This window comes from Acartia tonsa, chromosome 7, assembly GCF_053477335.1.
Source record: "Acartia tonsa isolate MP-2025a chromosome 7, ASM5347733v1, whole genome shotgun sequence".
Lineage (NCBI taxonomy): Eukaryota > Metazoa > Arthropoda > Copepoda > Calanoida > Acartiidae > Acartia > Acartia tonsa.
This window is the reverse complement of record NC_137266.1, coordinates 23,958,096-23,979,447: the sequence shown is the minus strand read 5'-3', so window position 1 is coordinate 23,979,447 and position 21,352 is coordinate 23,958,096. Positions and strand designations below refer to the sequence as shown.

General features: G+C 31.7%; 1 protein-coding gene across 1 annotated transcript in view; it reads right to left on the bottom strand.

The window, feature by feature from the left end:
* Positions 1-21,352, bottom strand: part of LOC145325114 (uncharacterized) — a 51,505-nt gene that overhangs the window by 26,031 nt on the left and 4,122 nt on the right. The window lies entirely within an intron of this gene.

Genomic DNA, 21,352 nt, shown 5'->3' with positions numbered 1-21,352 from the left:
ATTGGACAATAAAAGATGAATACTCTTCCCCCAGGGAGGGAGGGGGACAATGGCCTGTTTTTTACACTAGTCCCCAATAACGTTTCTTTATTCTTTGGCTTAACAACTTTGTGAACTTTTGCTTGGTTAATTCATTAAGTTGAGTATTCAAACGTTTCAACCATTAATTGTAATTTATTAAAGGGGTATTTTTGTGTATCATCATTTGGGATGTACAACAATTTATCGGCCATTTTCTTATCCCTGGGTATTATCCCTGTATACTTAAAGGAATACAAAGATTTTACATTTTTCTTGGAAACTTTTGAGAATCAAGGATTTGGAACAATATTAGTAAACAAGGATGACAACATCCATAAGAGCGAAGCTTAAGTCAGACAAACCAACATATATTTCACATCTTTAACTACGACGAGGTTTATTTTTATTTTTTTCGCGTGTTATGGTTTCTTATTAAGCTGTGCATTGTCTCAAATGAAATAAACTTTTTGAGAAGTTATTTATATGTAATATATTTGCATGGTGATTCCTGTAGTAGTTAGGTACGATTTAGAAAGCGTAGCAACTCTATAATCATTACCAAAATGTCCGTATGTCCATTTTAAACATGTTGATTTTTCTACTTTTTTAGCAACAAATTTTTATGTGATCTAATTATCCGTTTGATCTGATTTTTGGTATATTGATTCCTGGGACAACAAAGAACAATTTTATAAGCGAAGCAACTCTATAATCAAGTCCCAAAAATGTAAGTATGTTCATAAACATTATCCTGTATCAAGCAGTTTTGCAACAAATTTACTTACAATTTTGCTTCGACTCTTATACTTTTATATTCTGATTATTCCGTTCAGATACTATACAAGTGTTAATGTCCGTTTGTCCTACCGTTTCAGTGTTTCGCTTTTATGGATGTTGTCATCCTTGTTAATATCCAAATATATCTGTATATCTAATTTTCTTTCTAATTAAATTTCTTCCTTCTATAAATATATATCTATCTATCTAATCCTTTAGGAATTTACTTTTTAAGTTTTTTCTTTTTATTTTTGGCCTCTTTTCAAGTTTCATATCCTTTTTGTTTCTTTTCCTTCATTCATTTTTTTTTCTCGTGAGTTTTATTATAAGCATTCTGTTGTCTATTTTGTTGTTAGGTCTCAGTTTAATGACTAATCACTCAAGGAACCACCATGCATCACAATTTATATATTTTTTTTGTTTATTTTAGGTCAATGTCTAATCTAAAACAATAATAAAATAAGTGCTGTTTTTTTCCTACTATCGGATTCCCCCATAGCATCTAAGATATCTGTATTCGAAAGGAGAGTGAAACAAAAAAATTAGACTTAAAAACCCAAGACTTAAATAGCCTAAAACCATCCAGGGAGATATGTGAAGCTTCCCTAACACGGCGAACTCAATCGGTTCTGTAAGTATTGAAATCTTAGGCTTCATACAAATAACCTTCTCTACTTTATACAATAGGATAGGTGAAGAAATATATTGATAGGGAAAAATTGTCGTAAATTTAGGTTGCTAATATGGACCTCATTGATTGGTCAGTTCGTTCATTCATCAGAAGGGGAGGAGATCGGGTATAGGGGGTGGATGGGGGGTATCTATTTTTAGCCGCGAGTTTCACTTTATTAGAGTACATGAAAATCTGGTGCAACATCCAAGTATTAATATATCGATTGTTGCAGATCATTTAGTCCATTTAATTGATGGGCTACTAAAATTGTTAGTTGTTTGATAAGAACATTTTTTATTTCTTGTATTTGAAAAAGTTCAATATAGTAAATGTTCTTTTATGTACAAATATGTGTTTTTTATTTAGCGCAGCTTCTCTTCATCTAGGGTTAGTCTGTACGGCTGTCCGTCGATTTTCTGTCTTACAGTCCAACCGAAATCTCTGTATGCATTTAACAGGATCTGTGTCTGTCTTTCTGTTTGTACCGATATGGTTCTCCTAACAGCAAAGATTCTCACAGGTCTTGAGAAGGTTTATAACTATTTTAGGGGATAGTCCCACCACCCTCTCGAGAATACTGACGTAAAGTACTACGGACAGACGGGGTTAGTATAGAGCGGCCGTTGCTTTTTACCAATAATTACTCAAGTATCAAAGTAACTAATTTATTAACATTAATACATTTAAACAGGATTTAGATAATTAATTAGGTAAAGATGTATACTGATGCAGAGCTGTGGCGTCCTGCCTGGCGGCGACGTGGTGAAAGCTCGTGGAGAATGGATAAGTAAGCCGCGCCAGATCCTATTGATCCTCGGCTAAGAAAGGCTTTGATATAGGAGAATCCTACCAACACAAAGCGCTGCAAACAACTGAAGATCTCTGTGATGAAGATATATTTGTGTGGCAGGCGGGAAAGCTGGGAAGAGCTGGAACTACCTAGGGGGCATCAAGGATATGGGTTGAGATTGTAGTACCTCTTTACCACAATACTCTAGGGGTGTAGCCACTAGTATGCAAATACGACAATATTACTCCACTGTCTATGGATACGGCCATCTCTGTTTTTATGTATTATTTTTATGTACTTTTATGTACGCCGCATAAATTTTTATTCCAACAGATTTTCTTTCTAAAAGAAATTCTAATAAATATGGAAAGTCAAGATGAACAATATAAAGTAATATCAACATAATGCGGGAATAATTTGACCACATTAATGGTTATAAATTGTACATATAAGTACAAAAATCAGTTTTTTTTGCATTTCATCTATATAAAAATTCAGCTATAGAAAGTTGAATCTATTGGGAAAAATGGTGAATTATGATTGTCCATCTAGAGTATAAATTTATTCAAAATCTTTATATAGGGTGCTTCTACGATGCTCTATAAAACCTAACATTTTCCCAGGGATCTTAAGAGATAAGACAATGGACGATAAATTGATGTACATCCCCATTGATGATACACAAAATTACCGATACTATACATTACAATCAGTAGTTAAAACATTAGGACATTCAACTTAATGAACTAAACAATCAAAATTCAAGAAAAGTCCCCAAAGTTGTTGAGCAAACGAATAAAAACAGTTATAATAAAACTTTAGGGGCAAGAGTAATAAATAGACCAATGTCACCTTTCTCCCGGCATTTTTCACTTTGTCTGTCCGTCTGTCAGGTCAGTCAATCCATTATACTATTGGGTAAATGGCATTTTCCTGGCTGCTATACTATTTAAGATACACTGCTAATTTGTTTTGGTTAAGACATCATATACCAAAAGTATATATAATTATATTTTTGAATTATGACGACTAAACATCTGCTCTTTGATTCACTTTCCCATCAATTTAAGATTTATTTTGGATTTTGCCATTCTTGATTAGTAGTTCAGCTACTCCAGAATAAATGATTTCTGTGATTTATTGACACCTTTATTGACGCCTTCTAAAAAAGATTTTCATATTTACTGTACTTTTTAAAAGAACACCTTCATTCAGACTTTTTGTGGTCAGTTACCAAACATTTCAATGAGGGGTTTAAAGTCCTTCTTTTTTCCTTGTATCATAACACAGATTAAACAGTTGTTGAATTTTGGCAAAAACTGCAGAAATAATATCTAATATTTTACAATTAGTTAATTCACAAAATTACACCTAAATTTAACTATGTCACACATCAAGCAAAGTAGCAATAGAAACTATCATTGGTTACATTTATGCTTTGTGCAACTTATGCCGTTATGCTTTCCATAAATAGTGGGTACTCCAGTAACATCTAGGGAACGTATAGTGAGCAGAAAATAGCCTGAAACTCTTGAGGCCTCTAAGGACACTTGAGGTGAAGGTGGATTTAACTCTCAATTTTAGTTTTATGAACCTTTTCAGGACCTATGAGGATCTACAGGAGAATCGTTAAGATAAACCTATATCAGTTCAGTGGTTACACAGTTCAGTTCGGTACAAACAGATACATAGACATACACACATTCTGTTACTTTTTGTACATGGATCATGGTAACACATCATATTATTATGCTACTGGCTTGGATAACTTTGAAACCATATTTTTTAATATCTAGGCCACCAATAAGTTAAGAAGTTTATGTTGCCTCCTTACAGTGAAAGCGACAAATAAAATAAAATTAGGATGCGTTAAAAACTTTGTGGAGGGGGGTGGATACACCCCCATAGGCGTCCACTCTACTACACCTATCTAAAATCCTGTTCACGACACTGCTTATACTGGAACCCAAAGTTTAAGAAAACGTTATCTCGTTCGTTAGCTTTTAATTTTCATAAATATTAATAAATCTTTTTATGTAGGTTGGTTCATATGAGTAGTATCCAAAGTTTTTAAACCAATAAACAATTGGGGTGATTTTGTTTATCATCATTGGGGAAATACAGTAATTTTTCATCCATTGTTTTATCTCTTTAGATCCTTATCCTTTAAATTTTAGACAAAATTATAATATAAACTTTTATCTGGTTGTGAACAGAGCTTTATTTCACAATTCACAGCAAGTTCTAAACCAATTAAAATCACTGAATTACTATCCATGTTTGTGTGAATGTTTTAAGTTCAGTTGCCTGTAAACTCAAATTCAAAACTGTGCATTTAATAATTGAACAGATTATGTTTCAGGAAATAAATATAAAACAAGGATGACAACATCCAAATTAAAAAGAAACGCTAAAACAAGAATGTCAGTCTCCACAAGTTGTATCCTCAAAAGGAGGAAAGACGAAGTTAGTTACACTGTAGATACTTATTTGTTAAGCTTATCTTCAAAAGCTCCCATATAAGTAAAAGGTGATCTCTACAACGGCATTTGACGGATGCATATACGGACTAATTGTATTATAGTATAGTGCCCATATTTGTAATTCAACACACTCTTTTTTTTGGTATCTAACACAAGTTTAAAATATATCTTTTAAATATTTTTTATAAAATTCACGAAACCTTTCGATGGTATGCGATTTTTTTTATAGCAAAGCTACTTTACAATTCCAAATGTCCGTCCATCTGTCCGTTAAGGACGGAAAGGGGGAAACGTGATTTTCCCGGCTTCTATAAAAGATAGAAGGCCGCCACTATTTGACAACATTTCCTTTTCAGTAAATTAAATTATTGGTTGAAATTAGATAAGTCATTGACACAACTAGTTGGGATCTAAACAATCTAAATTCAATAAAATACCAAAAGTATTTGAGCCTGAGAATAAGATAATGTGGGTATAAACTGTTGTTACCAGTGTAATTTACAGTCTAGTATCCCCCCCTTTTTTTGGTAAAACAATAGAAGTCCGATTCTATTGAGTTTTTATGATTTAAAATCCTTTGTTTTTTTGCTTCAGTTTTAAGTTTATCAGTTTTGCCTTATATTGATGAAGTCATCCTTGCTCTTAGTATATGAAAGCCCCACCCCACGCAGGACCAGTATGTATTTTTTAAAAAAAGGACAGACAGACAAACATCTTTTTACTTCATATAATAAGGTAGAAACAGTATCAGACATTGTTTGTGACTTTTCAAAGTCATGTTATTTATTTATAATATAACATAATATGTGTACTTAAATGTCAGAATAATTTCATATTTACAAAACAAATCATAAATATAAGATTAAAATTAAAATTACTCCGGAATTAAAATACAATTGCATAACTTTCCTATATGCATATGAAGATGGGCAATCCAATATTTTTAGACAAATTAGCGGATTTTTTAAGAGGAGAAAAGGTAGGGAGGTAAAGTTGACCTTCTAATTCTTTTTCCAATTTTAGTTATGTAAAATTTAAAACAAGAAATATATGCGGTGGGGGGGGGGGGGGGGGAAGGAGGTTTTAGTTCATTTTTACAAGTTTTTATCATATTAAAAACAAAATGACAAATTAATTTTTAACAACGATGACAACATCCATAAAATCGAAGGTCTAAAATCAGAAGGAGAACATTAATTTGTCAGAATAAAATTGTAAACAAATTTGTGGCAAAATTTCCTAAATTCAGGATTTAAAAAGGACATATTTTTGATTTTAAGGATTTGATTGTAAAGATGCATCGCTTAGAATATTGTACCTTTGTGTCCTAGGAATCATAATTGAAATAAATAGATGAATAGGATAATTATATCATACAAAAAGTTGTTGTCAAAAAAGTTAAAAATCATTATGTTTTAAATGGACCTACAGACTTTCTGGAAACGGGTATAGAGTTCCTATGCTGTATGTATCTACAATACAAAGTAGAATGATGTCTGTCCGTCTGTCTGTCTGTCCGTCTGTCCTTTAAGATCTCGGTAACCACTGAACCGATCGGGTTCTACTCTTCAGGGAATATACCTACTGGTCCTGTGGTAGTTTTAGGCTATTTTCTTGGGGGGTGGGACCCCCCCTAACCCCCAAAAAAACAAAAACAAAAACGGACGAACGGACTGATCCCAATTACATGAAACCTTTGCTTCAAAAAAAAAAAATTAAATACTTAAGGCAAGATGTTGACAATAATCTGAAAGCTAACTGACACATTTTCTTGTATGGCTTCATTTTTTTAACATTTTGATATATTAATAAGCGAAATAAAGAATATATGAAGATGAACAGCATGTTCTATAGAATCCCTCTGTCTGTCTATAATTAAAGCTAAATTTCTCTTTTTTTTAGTTGTTAAATCCTATTATATAAAGTAGTACGGTTTTATATGTGTAAAACATAAGATTTTAAGAACTAATGAACTGGTTGAGTTCTTTATTTTAGGGAAGCTTCACTTATGTCCCACAATATTTTTAGATTAATTTTTTTGGTGGTTTTTGGCAATAATTGAAATCTTCGAATATACATTATACATACCTTAAATTCTACTACGCAACCTCTCGTTTTTTTATATATTGCATTCGGTTCTTCATGATTTGCATTATTTATAATAAATATCTAAAATATATGTAAACACTAACCTTTTATAAAAGTAACAGGATGTCTGTGTGTAAAATTACTTCCTTCCTTATCCCCTCCCCCTAATACACCTTAAGTGCCTTTAGAGGCCTCTAGGGGAGTAGCGGCTTGCAACAAATAGAATAAATTTTTGAATTGCAAAATAAAGATAAGACTTATTTGAAGAAAATTGCAGTACTATCCAACTTTCTATCTATCTATATAAAAGATAGAAAATAAAAGATAGATATATATTACAAGTGGCTGGCTTTGCAAAAATATGGCCATGAGTTTGACCCCATACCTCACCCCACCCAACAAATTAACCTCCTCCCCCCTCAATTTAAAAAAAAATATTATTATCAGAACAATACCTATCACACAAACCGGTCTAGTACAGCTTAGATATTGTGCATAAAAAATCCACGAACTTAAAAATGTACGGGAAAAGTGTTGAATTGTTTTCCCAAACGGCAAATTACTCTGCAGCCTCCCGGAGGATGAGACACGAATTGTCGGAGTATTGTAAGAGGACCTCTCATGGCATTAATTTGCCGCCATGACCACAGATTTTGGCGCTAAACCCTTCTTACATAATACTATAGAAGGATCATTATTATATTTTAGGCAGAGAGAGGAGAGAGAAAGAATAATATAGGCTTGAATAGTTTACAAAACAGACAACATTTTATTTTTGCAAAAATGGATAATATTAAAGGTATTTCAAATTGTTTAGCTAGCTTTGTACAGCTAGCTTAAGCTGTGCAAAGTTAAAACTGTTTCCATAATGGCTTTAATTGATTTTTTTGCTGGATCAAAACCGGTTATTTATAGCCATACTAAAATACTCGTATAGAATTGTTTATAGGGAAAATATTCCACGAATTAAACCAGTCATTAATTTAATCAATGTTTTTTATGCTTGATTTTTAAATTTTACTATTCGCAGAAAACTGCCAATGATACAAACTTTTACAATGTTTTAAAGGAACATAAAAAGAATAGGAGAGAGAGAGAGAGAAAGAGAGATAGAGATTGTGTGCTTGGGCAACTTGACTCTTTCTCTCTCTCTCTCTTTCCCTCTATCTCTCTCTAGTCTTTCTGTCCATCTCTGGTTTATGTTTAGTGCCATGAAGTTTACCAATATGGATTCATGTGTGATTAATAACCTGCACAAATTTTAATGAAAACAACATTTATGATATTCATGCATTTAAACATTTTTTTTTCTAATGTTTGATATTATTTTTATAAGTAGCGCAGCAATGACTATTTAAAATATCAAAGAATGTCAATTTAAAAAAAAATGATGATGTAGTTATTCAATAAAAAAGAAATTAAAATTTCGTTTGCTAGAAATTTTCATCAAAATTAAAACTTTATATGAAATCAAACCTCAGAATTTTGGACTTTTTTTTATGAAACCTAGAAGTATGTTGTCCACAAAAAAATTAGATAGATCATGTCGAATAGAAGGGTTTAATAATAAACTTTGCTAATAACAAATAAATTATGTTATTTTAGTACATAAAATTGTAAGGTTTCCTTGTCTGTTTATGAAGATTTGACTAACCAACAAATCGTTTAAGAACTCCATTTAAGCGAAGCTGCACATCGGTCCCAGGATATAAGTTTGCCTATTTATTTGAAAATTAAAGTTTTGAGAAAATTTTGGCCACCACACTCCCATTTTCTAATAAGTAAGCCTTTGACGCAAGGGGCGAATCCGCTAGTGTATGTAAAATGTATTGGAATTATAAATCTATATATGCATAGTCAGTCATAGAGGATTCAATTCCAAATATCTTGTATTGTCTAAGGGAAGGTTGATGTAAAATAATGTATATTTATATTTATAGGTTGTAATATGGCCATAAAAGATCATTCAAAAAAATTAACTGCAAAGTAAATTTAGTAAAGTATTTCTGAAGAAAAGCCTTTATTTTCCAAACTAGAGGATGCGTTCCTAGATTCTTCCCACAAAGAGCATGTCGAACATTGAAACCCCCTACCAACTTTTTTTTTTATAAATTGAAAAATAGTAGTGATGTAGTTTTTTCCCTATAACGAACTCCCTTGGAATGCCCTAACACTGCGGGTTCTTTTCCTGTGGCGCCAAACCCCGCAGGGCTATCCAGTACCAAACATAACATGACAAAAAAATAATAAAAAAACAACGATTCCGTCCCGGACCCCCTTTTGTTTAAAAATAATTGGATGTTCGGTGCTGAACAAGACACTTTAAGGTTAAACAGCTAAAATTCTATAATTGAATTTGTCTGTTCTTCCTTCCATTAAAAAAATAGGATAATCAAAGTACAGTCAATCTAACAGTCGGATTGATAACATTAAAAAAAAACCAGATAATTATATTAGTCTGAATAAATGGATTAAATGTTTCTTAAAATTCCTTGAATACAGTAGGCTTACTCAGGACAAATTTTTAAACTGGTTTATAGATATGTTTTGCTTTTAATATTATGCCTAATAGTCCTAAGAATCAACATTTCAAATTTGTGTCAAAATAGCTGAAAATTCAGTAGATTAAAATCATTGGGTTTCTGACATTAAGTAACATCGCTATCTGGATTGTGCGATATTGTTAATCTTCAGCCAAAGATTGACCTAACGGACAAAAGCGTTGTTTAGGTAGAGGTTTACCTGTTTTTGTTTCTATTGAATAAAATATCAAAATTTTAAAACAACTTTAATATTAGATAAATGTCAAGGTTTTGGTCAAAATTATGACATACATTTTAAAGTTATAGGATATAAAAATGTTTAAAGTTTAAATTACTGAACCAAAAAACAATTAAAAATAATTATTAATCTGCTTTTACAACTCAATTGTTTTTTATTACATAATTATTTATTTTGATGGTCATGATATTTTTGACTTATGAATGAAACATAATTTTTTTTTACTCAGACAACTGATTTCTAAACCGAATCTATGTTTATACATTATACTTACACTAGCAGCTACGCCACTAGAAGCCTCTAGGGCATTTAAGATGGCAGATAAAAAAAGGCCCTCCATGTTTTTTTTTTAATATGAGTTACAAAAACCAATAAGTAGTTAAAAATAATTGTTTTTTTGAGAGGGTTCTTTTTAATTGGGAGGGTGAAGATACCCTCCCCCAAAATAGTTAAAAAACCTTCCCTGGACCTATAAGATGCTTCACTGTATGGGGGAACCATATCGATTCTGAAGTTAGCGAGATCCTTAGCTAAAAACAAAAAAAGCTTATCTTTATATAATAGGATTTAAATGCGTAATTTTGAATGTTTATGACTCTGCACATTGTAAACTAACTGTGAGATCTAAACATGTGCTTTTATGGCACAGATTTATTCAAACAAAAATATTATAATTTGCAACTAACCAAGGACGATTATAATCAATGCATTGTAAAACTACTATATTGCCGTTGGTGGCTGATAAAAATTGAAAGGAATAAAAAGGAACACAGTAATAGTGTCTGACTGATTATGACGTAACAAAAAAAATTAGCCAATGAGAGGCCATTATAAATTTTACCATTGGTCAATAACGGCCTCTTATTGGCTAATTTTTTTTGTTACGTCATAATCAGTCAGACACTTTTACTGTGTTCTTACAAAATGCATATTTTTTTAAAAGTTTGTTTGTTGCACTGCCTAACAAGCTACATAGTGAATAAGATTAAATGCACAAATCCTATCAATCAATAGATGTAATAGATATCTCAACTATTTAGAAAATGGACATCAATAGACAGGCCACATAAAATGCAGAGGTAGAAAGAAGATAGAAATTTCTACTAAAAGTCACTTTTCAACATCATTGACCTTTAAGGGATCTATGTGAAAAGGGGCAAATTAATAACTGTAATGTCTCTCCCATATTTTAAAATTTGGATAAATTTTAGTAATGTTTCATAGTCATTTTTTTTTCGTTATGAGGAGTATAGCTTTATCCACATTTGGGTATAGTCCCCATCGTGGCAACGCCCCTTAAGTATTTTCACAGTAACTTTTCTCCTATTTCTAGCCCCTGCGGGGAAATCACCTAACCTGAAATAACCTATCAAAAGCCATTTTGAAAATACGTCGAATAGGGGCGTTGCCACGAAAGAGACTCTACCCCTATATTGTATTTACTATTTCCAAATTTAATTACCGAAAACGAACATAGATGCGTAGATGTAAACTCTTAATGAATTTACTTATATTACATTCAATAAGAAAAATAAAGCGTTTTTGATGTAGGTAATTTTTTTAAAGCTTTAATTCTACGAGAATTCAAGTAGCATTTACTCTTATTGAAAATATACAACATTTCTCAGACAGGGATGCAGTTATTAAAAGCGAAGCTTTTCTATAATTAGGGTCGGTCCGTCCGTCCGTCCGTTCGAGATAGTTAGCTTTTATTTGTTAATTTAGGCATGTTAAAATTGTCCTATCGATTTCAAACTTTGCATGGTGATTCCTGTAGTAGTTAGGTACGACTTAGAAAGCGTGGCAACTCTACAATCGTTACCAGAATGTACGTACGTTCATTTTAAACATGTTGATTTTTGTGCTTTTTTAATAACAATTTTTTATGTGATAAAATCATCCGATGGATCTGATTTTTTGATTACTGATTCCTATTACAATAAGGTACAATATTATGAGCGAAGCATCTCTATAATCAAGTATTAAAAATGTCAGTATGTCCTTAAACAGAATTCTGTATTTAAGAAGTTTTGCACCAAATTTACGTATAATTTTGTCAAACCTTTTATTTTCATATTTTGTATATTCAGTCCTGACACTCAACAAAAGTTAATGTTCGTCTGTCATATTGTTTCAGAGCTTCGCTTTTATGGTTGTTGTCATCCTTTTTTTTTTGAGATGTTGTGCAATAAAAAATATAATTCTTGCTAAAAAAACTTCCTTGATATCTTTTTGATATCTTCATGTAAGGGATACATAAATATTTATTGACGGTAATATAAAAGTCTTGGAATTCACTGAATATATATTTTTTTCTAGTGGAGCTACTCTATAAATAGGATGTGTCTATCAACACGACAATTCGACGGTTGTCACAAAAATTACTAAAAATGTATCAATTTTATCAAAGTTATACTATAATGGTTTTTATGCTATTACTGTTGTACATTTTATTGTTCTTTTTGAATGTAGATACTTGTTATTGTTATTGTTAATATGCCAATTATTGAGAATACATCCATCTTTTAAATAAATAAACACGAACAAAACTTTTGTGCACAAATAAAATACTATTTACGATCCATATAACTGCGCCTAGTCAAAGACAACTTAACCGGACATAAAAAGTAAAGCCTCGATTGTAAAGAAAAATTTTCAAATTTTATTTTTGGCATTTAATATGCTGTTTCATTTCTTGTATTGACCAAAAACATAAATAAATAAATATTCAACTTTTTTGCAATTTCAATATCGTTTCTCTGAAATATTCAGAAATGGATGAATGATGGAATGGATTGATTGATAGATGGATAGTTTGATAAATAGATAGATAGATTAACAAATCTTATACAAAAGTAAAGGGATGTCTATGATTCTTCTGTTTGTCTGTCTGTGTGTGTGTACCGAAGAATCTCGCTAACTGCAGGACCGATACCTACACCCCAAAAAATAATTTTAAAATTAGTTTAAAATTAGAGTGTAATGTAGAGGGTCAACCCCCCCCCACCCCCTCACTTTCCTAAAGTGTTCCTAGAGGTATCTAGCAAATAAATAAATTGATAGATTGACAATAGATAGATGGATAAAGTTGTAAATGCTAAAAGAATGTATAAAAATGGATAGATGATTCATAATCAAATTGATAGCTAAAAAGTTGGCTGAATTGGTAGATGAATTGAGAAATGAATTCATAGATGGATAGATAAATATTTCATTCTATTGAGAATATTTTATGCAAGAAGAATATCGTTTCTAAGAACTGTAAATGAAATATTTAGTTTAAGAATTTTTTCTTTTTCAGTTTCCGGACTAAACCATAAACAGCTTTTATCATAATAGTAGGGTGGTTTTAAATTGTTCATAATTCTGTCTAGTTTTATTTTTTTATATGTTTACTCAGCTCATAAAGAGACAGTTTAATACTAAAATCTTATAGTATAAAGTAGTAAGGTTTTTGTCTGAAGCTTAAGATCTCAATAACTATTTTAAATATGCTTCACATGAACACAGTAATAGTGTCTGTCTGATTATGACGTAACAAAAAAAATTAGCCAATGAGAGGCCACTATAAATTTTACCATTGGTCAATAACGGCCTCTCATTGGCTAATTTTTTTGTTACGTCATAATCAGTCAGACACTATTACTGTGTTCGCTTCACATAGGTCATGTGAGGGTTTTAGGCTATTCATTTTTCAGATCTAGGATGGTTTTCTACCCCTCCTATTCTTTTTAATACAGTGTCTCTAAATACAAGCGGCGTTATCGCTAGTAGTTAATTTAGAATTAATTTCCAGAGAATATGAACATGTTGTTAAATGCTTTGTTGAAATCAAACTGCTTATAATTAAAATTAATTAAAACTTCGGTTAAAAGACCAATTGAAAGTAGGAAAAGGGTCTTCACCCCGTTGTTAAAGTCCCTTAAAACTTTAATCTATGGTTAAAGGAAGATTTACATTATACTCTTTTAACTAAAAGCAATAAAATGATATTCATTTTCGGAACAATCATAAATAGAAATTGTGTACCAGTCCATTGGTCAAAAGTTTAGTTGTAATAGCTGACTAACTTAAGCGGTGTTGAGTCAATTTAACAGATTTTTAAAAAGAAATATTTTCACTAACTATTTTTGTGTTAATCACACCGTCTTGGGGTTGAATCAAAGTCAGAAGAGGGTTAGAGACCACGAACGTTTTTTTATTGCTTACGAAAAAATGTATTTTTATGTCTGTTTTAAATACGGTTAGGTCAAGCTAAGGTTAGAAGAGCGCTACATGAATAGCATCCCGTTGGGATATGGAATCTAAGGGTTAACAGGCGAAAAAATATACAACTTCTTTGGGGACTTTTATACAAAGGTCGGCAATCAAAGTTTAAAATTGATAGAACGTTTCTATTTTGTTGTTTTGTATGAGAATTTGTATTTGAAATTGTTATGCATAAGTTGATGAAAATAATACGGCAATAAATAACTCCTCACTCTATACATAAATAAAAGGATATGTAAATTTAACCAAATTCTACAATTCATAAATATTATTACATGTATCCAGGGAAGGAGCGGTCATTGGGCTGTATATGAACTGGTTGAAAGTATTTTGCTCAAGCTATTAACATTTTAAAAACTAATTCATTATTCTATATGAATGTCATTTAACTTCATTTTACCTTCAACCTTCCATTATAAAGACTAGTTAGGACATTTAGATAAACGATGTGTTGTCTGTTAGATGTTTCATACTTAAACATGCTCTGGAATGTTGACCAGAAATCTTAGCTGTGTATCTTTACCACGTTTCCTCCAAAACGTTTTATATGAACAAACAGGCGGATAGACTCTAAAAAAATACGAATCTTTACACCCTTTGTTTATTTTGCTGTGTCTCAAAAATCGGCTGCAATGAAGCGGCACTAAAAACTAGAATATAAATTTTATATTCATTTTACTTTTCTGTTAATTTGTGATTCTTGGTTCCACCGGAAACAATCTTACAATAACAACTTTATTGCAAACCTAAACAGTCCGGACCTACTTTCATATTGTTCTGGCTATCTTTCTTGCTATCTTTCTATATAAGTTTGTCCTTTGATTACTTTATTTTGGTATGATTTAAATTTTTTAGATAATCTTCTACAATTATCTGTTTTATTTGGATAAAACATTTACAAAATTAACAATGAAGCAACTATTTTATATTTATAATATCCTTTATCTTAAATTTTGGTTAAAAAAGTAATTGTAATCATGATCGAAATCCTTTCGTAGCTTCACTTTAAGGAGACCCGTATTGGTTCAGAAGTTTGAGAGATCCTGTTACTATAGTACAAGTTGTTGGCTTCTTATTGATCCACTACTTGCAGAAAATATTAAAATTGTACTTACAAATTTAAAAAAAAAGACAAAATCGAATTATTAGTTAAATAGTTATTTTCAATTTAAGTCAATTGGACATTATTGGTAGCTTCCATTGCTTTAAATACATATCTTTAATCTATAAGTTCAAAAAGTTTGATAACTTAATTATTAATTAAAATGATATGTGAACTCTCAGAATAAACACTCTCCCTCCAAATGAAAAATCACCTGTTCAATGGACCTGTAGAATTTTAAATTCCCACGACAGATGTTTTCATTCATTTGCAAAAAAAAGTTTTGAACAGAAAAAAATGTTTGAGTACAAAACTGAAAAACAAATAATAAATTCTATAAGTTGAAATTAAAAAAACTAGAATTTCTTGATTTTTTTATCTTGATAAAAAAGTAGAATGATGCCTATATATCTGTTTGTACCACAGGATCTCGTTAACCGCTGTTTTCACGCGAATTGCCGGTTGAGCTATGATAACCAACTCCCCCATATTTTCTAATAAATTAAGATTAAGCAAGAGATAATTTTTTCTGTGCCTAAACCTTGCAGAGATTCCTAACCCTGCCAGGCCTTTATCTAGGGTGACTTACCCCTTCGGGGGCTACCGAGTAACCTAAAGTAATAAACAAATACATGATAAAGAACCTCCTCCCTTATTTTCAATTCATTTCAAAATAGGAGAGAGGGGAGGGGGGGGGGGGAGGTTATTAGTGTGGAATAGCCGTAAATTTAAAATAGGAAAATTTACTGAAAAGGGAGGGAGATGACAACGTGAGGTACACTAGTCCCCAAAGTTTTATAATAACGTTTTCTTATTCATTGGCTTAACAACTTTGGGGACTTTTATTGATTGGTTGGTTGAGTAAGTTGAGTGTTTAAACGTTTTATTAACTTATCCTAATCTACAGAAATTGGTAATTTTATGTATCATTATTTGGGATGTACATCAATTTATCGGCATTGTCTTATCCCTTTAGATCCCTGCTAACTCTCCCACTTTTAGTTTTAAATGGTTCAATTAACTTGTCACATTTTTAATTATTCACCAGAGAACTATTTATCTAAAACAGAATGACAATGAGTACAATGAAAAGTTTTCTGTAAAACACTTTGCAAAAAATATTGTTGATAATAATTTTAAAAATAATCAATATTTTGAATATTAACCTTTTTTATAAGTAACATCGTCCATAAAAGTGAAGCTATGTAAATCAGATGGTCAGACAAACGAACATTAACATGTAAAAAGAAGTCTAAACGAAAATTTTGTATATATTTTTCTCAAGCATACTTAAATATAGGATACTAAATATTCACATAATTACAATTTATGCCATAATTATGGAGAAGCTTTGCTTATATTATTTTGCCTAAATGTTCTAGGAATCAAATTAAAAATCAAAGAAATGGAATAATCGAATCTTGTATAAAATGTAGTCATAATGGAGAATCTTTTTAAAAGTGAAGCTTTTCTCCATTTAAGTTCTTTCCGTCTGTTAGCTGTTTTATAATTTTAATAGAAGAATAGTTATTTCTCGCGTCTTATTATAAACGGCTTTACGCGGATATAGAATGTACAATTATGAGATTAAAACTGTTTTTAATCTTATGATAATATAATACGAAGCTAGACATAGTTTTTTCGTATGGATGAGAACTGGTTCCTATCCACCGGATTCGAATGAATACGAGAAATTAGTTTCTAGTAAACTGACGAGTTTAACATTCTAACAACAATATAAATTAAAAATATTTGCTGTATAAGTATTTTCTAAATATTTGACTTTTTATAATTAATAATTGATTGTAATTCTTGTGGCCAATTAATTAAAACATTTACCAACACTCTTTCATTAAATTTCCAGGGAGGAAGGGAGGGGACAATGAATCAAATATTCAATATTTTAGGGTTTCAAACCTTGAGGACCAGCTTAAAGTGCTTAAATTGGGGACTTGCGCGCAGTGTCCACGGAATTTGTTATGAATGAAACAATTAACACAAATTCTAGTAGCTAAAAAATTTTTATTGTATAAAATTATTTCGGCTGGTTCTAACAAATATTTTTTCCCCAAGAAAATGTCATTTCATGTCTAGAAAATCTACTGTGATATTTGTGTACTAAACAAACAAAAACCCTCTTGAATTTTGGTGGTAGTTAATATTATCTAGGGAGGGGTTAAAGATGTTCGAAGGGCAATTTTTCAAGAGATAAATTACAGAAAGTTTACTTTATTGTGATGTACTAGTAACCTATTTTATAAGTACAGTATACATTACAAAAACTGACCGGTCTTTAAAATGGTCTAGCCCACCCTCTAATGAAATTGTAACCCTATTTTTTTTGTTTGTGCTCTTTATATACATGTATGATAGTTTTTGAGTCGGTCAATTAAATCAAAGAACATTTTCCTACATTCAGCGGGAAGGGAGGATTAATTAATTCTTGATTAGTTGGTGCAAAATAACAGTATCCACACTTTTCAACCAACGATTTTAATCTACTGAATGGGAAAATAATTGGGGAAGTAAATTAATTAATCGTCCATTGTCTTATCCCTTAGGATCCCTTGAAGTAAACAAACACTGCAATTAAATGTCTGCGAAAAGTATGATCCATTAAAATTATAATCTAATTAAAAATTTACTTTTATAAAATTGAAATATTGAAGCAACTGCTAATATTAGCTGGAGTAACATGATATAAACATTTAAACCTTTTAAAGGGTAGGTATACCTTCCTATATGGGTATGCCTCTCTAATGTATCGATGAATAGCCTAATAGATAGATAATTTACAGACTGACAGACATAAATATAATGAGACAGAAAGATATATGGAATTATAGATTACTGGATATATGAATAGATAAATAGATATATAGATGGATAGATAAATGGGTAAATAAATGGATAGATAGGTGAATAGATAGATAGTTAAATAAATAGATAGATAAATAAATAGATGTATAGATAGATTGCTAGATACATTGCTAGATAGATTGATAGGCGAAAGAAAGATAGATAGAATGATAACTAGACAAATAATAAAAAAAACAGATAGTTAGATGTATAGATAATTTTTAAATATCTATTCGTACACACATATATATATATATATATATATATATATATATACATACATGTATATGTGGTAGACGAGATGTACATAGTAATAAGTTCATAAAATATTAAATTACTTAGATTTCAATGACTATTATTAATAAAATTGAGGGATTTTTAGCTGTTGCAATTTTGTAAACTTCATTTCTTTTGATTGATAAGATGAAAGTAGAAACATATTTAAATAATTATATATTTATCCAAGCAATGTTGAATTTTTTAGCGAATTTATGTTTTGTATTCAGTCTTTAATTACTGGCTTCTGTTTGTTTAAATGTCCATTCCCCGATGGGAATTGGGTTACTCAGCAGAGAACCAACCCATTGATTGCACGAACTTTGTCTGGAAGTCTTAACTGTGCATGGTGATAAGTTGCTAACATAGCAGCAGCTAAAAGGTACTATTTTTAACGTCGTTAGTATGATGCATTTGGTCCAAACTCGATCCCTGGCAGTAAGCCGACACGTTACCGATACGCTAATTCAGTGAACCTCGTAGCGGGCTAAAATAACAATCTCCCTACCTTCTTTTACCCCATCCCCCCCCCCCCTAGTGGATAAACGAACTGACAGTGGATATAGCAACCTAAATATTTCCCCTATCATAATATCCACGTATATTCTACATCCATTGTTACTTGGGAGGTTCCTTTTCCAAGTTTTATTACAATTGTAAAATTTCTCCTTCTAAATTTTGTTCAATAACCAATATTTTGAATTAACATAAAAGGTTAAAGGGTATCCTTTTTCCTAACTGAAGTCAAGAAATGTAGTTTTGTCGTACTTTCAACTTTTAACCTTTTTATGGATTTTTTATTTTACCGGTTTTGTAAGAACCGGTTCTAATCCAGCGGATATTAATCGGTTTTTGAAGCCATACTAAAGAGAATATTATCTATTTTCTCACTGAAGTCAAGAAATTTAATTTTCTTGTTTTTTTCAATCTTTTACCCTTAATAAGTGGATTTTACTTAAGATCAGGATTTATATTCATTATTTATTGAAAATGTCTATAATACGATACAATATATGATTTTTTTAGTATTGCAAATAGCCGGTACCGGATATTAATCGGTTATTCTGGAAAAGACTTAGTTCTCTTAATTTATCTACAGGGTTGGGCAAATAAGACCGGACAAATTCTAACTTCTTAACAAATGAACATAAAATCGTCAATTTTAAAGATTTTATTGAATTTTAAAAACTGGCAAGCAAAATAGGTATATGACCATAAGATTATTCAATAAAATCGCCACCAGCCTTAATCACCGACACAACCCGCCTCCTCAACCGCCGGCAGGTCCAGGTCAAAATGTACCTGTCCAAGCTGGCGTAGTTCTCCTTGATTGTGGCAATGAGGGAGGTCTTTGTGGTATGGGCATGTCTATTGGGGCATGCTTCAAAGTAGCCACAGGCCCAAAAGTCCATTGAATTAAGAGCAGGCTGCTGGGAGGCCATATTTCCTTAGTAACGTGAGTAACTGCAGGATCCAAATTCGCCCAACTTTCAAGCTACCCTTAGACATGGAGGCTCCTATTTGAACCACAGTTGAGCTAGAACGGCGTTCTTTACCTTTTCGGAAATGGCATGAAGTTTTAAATGAAGCATGAAGCTAGGGTTGTCATTGCAACCCATAGTCTAAAATGAGTTTTAAAGTTCAATATGGGTCCCTGAAGTCAAGAACCGAGATATTTTCACGAATTTTCACGGTTTTTGACGTTTTTTACATCTCAAAATCTGCCCCGTTTCACTTTGCTGGAGTACTACGGCCAATCCATTTCAGATATAGAGCTCTAGTCTTTTCTAGTGTCTTACTTATGTATCTAACAGTATCCCCAGAAGGTTGCATAACTCTACCTCACCTACAGATGGGCTGAGGTCAGATTTAGTGGACCCTAGTCGAGAATCCATATTAAACCACCGGCGCATTTGGAATCTGACTTGTTGAACATATGCGCGGCTATACACGTCCATCTTCGTCCAAAGATTTTTTTGTGCTTAAAGGTCATTACCAAAGCTTTTTATAGTGTGGTAAAACGTGCTGATTGGTCAAGTAGTTTTGGCGCTATGGCCGTTTAAAGTTTGTCCGGTCTTATTTGCCCCACCCTGTATATCTAGAGAGTAGTTAATTATGATGATACCTTAGCCAGATATTTTGGTACAAACTGAAGGACAGGAAAAACATATACGATATCTATCCAGGGATAAGACTATGGCCGATAAATTTATGTAAATCCCCAATGATTATGCACAAAATTATCCCTTCTAACCATTACAATTAGTTGTTGAAACACTTGTACAATTAACTTAATAACAACCAATCAACATTTAAAAGTCCTCAATGTTGTTAAACCAACTAATTATAAAACTCTTGGGACTAGTGTAATAAACAGCCAAATATCTCCTCTTTCCCTGTATAAGATATCCCTTTATCTTACATGTAAATAATGTTTGTTGAAAAGTAAAGAAAAGTTTAGCTCTACAAATAGTAATCAAAGGTGTCCAAAGTCCAAAAAACTTGAGAAATAAATTCAATTTATGATTCCACAATGTTGTACAATATCCTTTGGAGTAACACAGCTACTCTGCCGTAAATTTTCATGGATTTAAAGGGTACGACAATGGCCTATAAGAAATGACCATCTAAATGATAATACACAAAATTACAGTAGATTATAGCTAGTGGTTGAAACGATTGGACACTTAACTCAATGAACCAATCAAAACAAATTAAAGTACCTTGAGTTGTTAAGTCATCGAATAAGAAAACGTGGGTATAGTGCCTTTCGTGGCAACGATCCTTAAGGGGCGATTCTTCGTTTTTTTCACAGTAGCTTTTCTACTATTTCTAGACACTGCGGGGGTCTCTAACCCTTCGCGGCCAATTGCCTAACCCTGTGGAGCAATCACCCAACCCAATATAACCCAACCTAAAATAACCTTTTAAAAGCCATTTTAAAAATACGACGAATCGCCCCTTAAGGGGCGTTGCCACGAAAGGGACTATTCCCGAAAACGTTATTATAAAACTTTGGGGACTAGTGTAATAAACAGCCATTGATAAACACGTTCGTTGACCTTAAACTTTGGGGAGGGGACTTTTATTCATACTTGATTAGTAAGTTAAAAACTATAGCACTATGAAGTTTTAATCTAGGGAAGGGGTAATTAGGAATGTACATTAATTTATCGTCCATTGTCTTATTCGTAAAATTCAAATCATATCTGTCTCTCAAGCTATCCAACTGT